This window comes from Rhinoderma darwinii, chromosome 9, assembly GCF_050947455.1.
Source record: "Rhinoderma darwinii isolate aRhiDar2 chromosome 9, aRhiDar2.hap1, whole genome shotgun sequence".
NCBI lineage: Eukaryota > Metazoa > Chordata > Amphibia > Anura > Rhinodermatidae > Rhinoderma > Rhinoderma darwinii.
The window spans coordinates 77,237,016-77,242,422 of NC_134695.1; positions in this window are offsets into that span (position 1 = coordinate 77,237,016).

Consider the following 5,407-nt stretch of genomic DNA (forward strand, 5'->3'; position numbering starts at 1 on the left):
CAAATAACACAACTGGGGATTTCACATAGGAGAAGATCATTTCTAAAGAGTAGAAAACACTGCCATCTACCGTCCTGCTGCAAGATTCACACAGACCAGAGAGAGTGAAGAGATAGCAGAAAGTTAGTGCCCCCTCTAGTCTCAGGACGGTGGGATTCCAGCGCAGGACATGTGCATGCCCCCCCCCCCCATGCGGCTTGGCCACACCATGGCTTCAGCACAATGCACACAGGCGGCTGACACTGAAAGCCACAAATAATGCTCAGTGGAACATTCTACAAGAGGAAGAAATTCAACAAGTTTCCAGAAAGTCGGTTTGTGCTGCTAGATAAACCTTAAAACACAGCGCCCTATGCAAATCTTCACTCCAAGTCCAACAAGAAAAACAAAACCCTGTAATGAGGAATGTTAAATAAGCGGCCTCATTACTGTAAAGACACATTCTAAGAGCCAAAGACGACAAACACGTGTAAAATTCAAAACACGCCGCAGAAGGCAGCGCAGGCGCCCGACCACATAAATCACGGCCTGAAATCTTTTTTTCTCTCCGGGTATAATTGTGCCTTAGTTTCCTCTAATGATTTATTGAGGTAAATATTCTGTATGGTTTCACAGCTACTGCTCCACAGTCTCAAATACAGACACGTCTTTATTCGGGCGGCCGGAGAGGTGAATTCACTGCAGTATTCTTCGCTTTGGCTCAGCCGCTGTTCTAAGGTCTTTTCAGGAGTTCACTTGTACATGGGGCTAAACAGTGTTCTCCGGAGAAGGTGCCAACAACGTCCCTCAGCCGGGCGGGATAAACAAAGACGATATGTGGAAAACAAAATTATCCGGGGGCAATTTGCCAGAGGCGCATTCCACGTCATTAAGAACAGAACTAGAAGGAAAGTTCCTGCCCTTCTTATTTACACTTTTCAGGCATTGCAGCTTCTCAACATTTTCCCTGTTAGGCCAAATGTACACGATGCAGATTTACCGCGCGTATTGTCATGCAGCAAATCCACAGCGTAATACAGAACCAGCAAAGTAAATGAGACCTCAAGAAAACTCACCTACACCTTCCAGATTTTTTCGGCACAAAAATTCATCTGCGGTGCATGTTTCAAAATCCGCAGCACGATCATTTATCTTGCGTTTCCACTTGTGAATTGTATCTGACTAGTTTAAAAAAAATAAAATGCATCAAAATCTACAGCATAAAACCGCAAATTTATCCGCATCCAAATGCAAAAACTGCACCTAAAAACACACTATTAGGTGCGGGTTTTACCTGCGGTTTTGATGCGGATTTTCTGCACCAAATGCCGCAATGTGAGCCTGTAGCCTAAGGGTATGTTCACACGCAAACTCAAAAGCGTCTGAAAATACGGAGCTCTTTTTAAGGTAAAACCTGATTTTCAGACATTTTTGAAGCCACTCGCGATTTTCGCAGCGTTATTCGCTGCGTTTTTTTACGGCCATTTTTGGAGCTGTTTTCTATAGTTTATGAAAAACAGCTCCAAAAACGTCCCATGAAGTGACCTGCACTTCTTTTTCACGGCCGTTTTTTTACGCGGCCGTGCGAAAAAATGGCCTGTTGGAACAGAACGCCATTTTTCCCATTGCACTCAATGGGCAGATGTTTGGAGGCGTTCTGCCTCCGATTTTTCGGCCGTTTACGGCCTGAAAAAAAAGCCGAAAATAGGCTGTGTGAACATACCCTAACATTACGCAGTCACTAACAACGTTCTGATCAGATATTCTGGATTATCAAATGGTCATTGAAAATGCTATAAGGGCTCATGCACATGCAGTGCTACATCCAGAACAAGGCCGGCCCAAGAATGTGCAGGGTCGCATAAGATTCATCAGCAATCTCTGCTAAACGTGGTACCACATACCACGGCTCGCGAACACCACAGATCTTAAAATTAATTGTACGGTGGTTTTATTTAGACATTATATAATACTTATTCAATTCTTTTATATATGGAGCTGGTATTTGGACACTGTTATTCGAACACTGTATGGTACAGTATTATACAGTGTGTGATGATGGCAATGTGTAGAATTGTTATACAGGCAACTGAATGAAAGCGTAAATTTATACAACATATAGCACGCTAATTTGAGCACCATCCTGTACAGAGCTTATAACTAAGCACTGTATGGTATGGTTATTTGTGTACTGTATGGTTGTTTGTGTACTGTATGGTTATTTGTGTACTGTATGGTATGGTTATTTGTGCACTGTATGGTATGGTTATTTGTGTACTGTATGGTATGGTTATTTGTGTACTGTATGGTTATTTGTGTACTGTATGGTATGGTTATTTGTGTACTGTATGGTTATTTGTGTACTGTATGGTATGGTTATTTGTGCACTGTATAGTATGGTTATTTGTGTACTGTATGGTTATTTGTGCACTGTATGGTATGGTTATTTGTGTACTGTATGGTTATTTGTGTACTGTATGGTATGGTTATTTGTGTACTGTATGGCATGGTTATTTGTGTACTGTATAGTATGGTTATTTGTGTACTGTATGGTTATTTGTGCACTGTATGGTATGGTTATTTGTGTACTGTATGGTTATTTGTGTACTGTATGGCATGGTTATTTGTGTACTGTATGGTATGGTTATTTGTGTACTGTATGGTTATTTGTGTACTGTATGGTATGGTTATTTGTGTACTGTATGGTTATTTGTGTACTGTATGGTATGGTTATTTGTGCACTGTATAGTATGGTTATTTGTGTACTGTATGGTTATTTGTGCACTGTATGGTATGGTTATTTGTGTACTGTATGGTTATTTGTGTACTGTATGGTATGGTTATTTGTGTACTGTATGGCATGGTTATTTGTGTACTGTATGGTTATTTGTGTACTGTATGGCATGGTTATTTGTGTACTGTATGGTATGGTTATTTGTGCACTGTATGGTTATTTGTGTACTGTATGGTATGGTTATTTGTGCACTGTATGGTATGGTTATTTGTGTACTGTATGGTATGGTTATTTGTGTACTGTATGGTTATTTGTGTACTGTATGGTATGGTTATTTGTGCACTGTATGGTATGGTTATTTGTGTACTGTATGGTTATTTGTGTACTGTATGGTATGGTTATTTGTGCACTGTATGGTATGGTTATTTGTGTACTGTATGGTATGGTTATTTGTGTACTGTATGGTTATTTGTGTACTGTATGGTATGGTTATTTGTGTACTGTATGGTATGGTTATTTGTGTACTGTACGGTATGGTTATTTGTGTACTGTATGGTATGGTTATTTGTGTACTGTACGGTATGGTTATTTGTGCACTGTATGGTATGGTTATTTGTGCACTGTATGGTTATTTGTGTACTGTATGGTATGGTTATTTGTGTACTGTATGGTATGGTTATTTGTGTACTGTATGGTATGGTTATTTGTGTACTGTATGGTATGGTTATTTGTGCACTGTATGGTATGGTTATTTGTGTACTGTATGGTATGGTTATTTGTTTACTGTATGGTTATTTGTGCACTGTATGGTTATTTGTGTACTGTATGGTATGGTTATTTGTGTACTGTATGGTATGGTTATTTGTGTACTGTATGGTATGGTTATTTGTGTACTGTATGGTATGGTTATTTGTGCACTGTATGGTATGGTTATTTGTGTACTGTATGGTATGGTTATTTGTGCACTGTATGGTATGGTTATTTGTGCACTGAATGGTATGGTTATTTGTGCACTGTATGGTATGATTATTTGTGCACTGTATGGCATGGTTATTTGTGTACTGTATGGTATGGTTATTTGTGCACTGTATGGTTATTTGTGTACTGTATGGTATGGTTATTTGTGTACTGTATGGTATGGTTATTTGTGTACTGTATGATATGGTTATTTGTGTACTGTATGGTATGGTTATTTGTGCACTGTATGGTATGGTTATTTGTGCACTGTATGGTATGATTATTTGTGCACTGTATGGCATGGTTATTTGTGTACTGTATGGTATGGTTATTTGTGCACTGTATGGTTATTTGTGTACTGTATGGTATTGTTATTTGTGCACTGTATGGTATGGTTAATTGTGTACTGTATGATATGGTTATTTGTGCATTGTATGGTATGGTTATTTGTGTACTGTATGGTATGGTTATTTGTGCACTGTATGGTATGGTTATTTGTGCACTGTATGGTATGGTTATTTGTGTACTGTATGGTATGGTTATTTGTGAACTGTATGGTTATTTGTGCACTGTATGGTATGGTTATTTGTGCACTGTATGGTATGGTTATTTGTGTACTGTATGGTATGGTTATTTGTGTACTGTATGGTATGGTTATTTGTGCACTGTATGGTATGGTTATTTGTGTACTGTATGGTATGGTTATTTGTGCACTGTATGGTATGGTTATTTGTGTACTGTATGGTATGGTTATTTGTGTACTGTATGGTATGGTTATTTGTGCACTGTATGGTATGGTTATTTGTGCACTGTATGGTTATTTGTGCACTGTATGGTATGGTTATTTGTGCACTGTATGGTTATTTGTGCACTGTATGGTATGATTATTTGTGTACTGTATGGTATGGTTATTTGTGCACTGTATGGTATGGTTATTTGTGTACCGTATGGTATGATTATTTGTGCACTGTATGGCATGGTTATTTGTGTACTGTATGGTATGGTTATTTGTGCACTGTATGGTTATTTGTGTACTGTATGGTATGGTTATTTGTGCACTGTATGGTTATTTGTGTACTGTATGGTATGATTATTTGTGTACTGTATGGTATGGTTATTTGTGCACTGTATGGTTATTTGTGCACTGTATGGTATGGTTATTTGTGCACTGTATGGTATGGTTATTTGTGTACTGTATGGTATGGTTATTTGTGCACTGTATGGTATGGTTATTTGTGTACTGTATGGTATGGTTATTTGTGTACTGTATGGTATGGTTATTTGTGCACTGTATGGTATGGTTATTTGTGCACTGTATGGTTATTTGTGCACTGTATGGTATGGTTATTTGTGCACTGTATGGTTATTTGTGCACTGTATGGTATGGTTATTTGTGCACTGTATGGTATGATTATTTGTGTACTGTATGGTATGGTTATTTGTGCACTGTATGGTATGGTTATTTGTGTACCGTATGGTATGATTATTTGTGCACTGTATGGTATGGTTATTTGTGCACTGTATGGTTATTTGTGTACTGTATGGTATGGTTATTTGTGCACTGTATGGTTATTTGTGTACTGTATGGTATGGTTATTTGTGCACTGTATGGTTATTTGTGTACTGTATGGTATGATTATTTGTGTACTGTATGGTATGGTTATTTGTGCACTGTATGGTTATTTGTGCACTGTATGGTATGGTTATTTGTGTACCGTATGGTATGATTATTTGTGC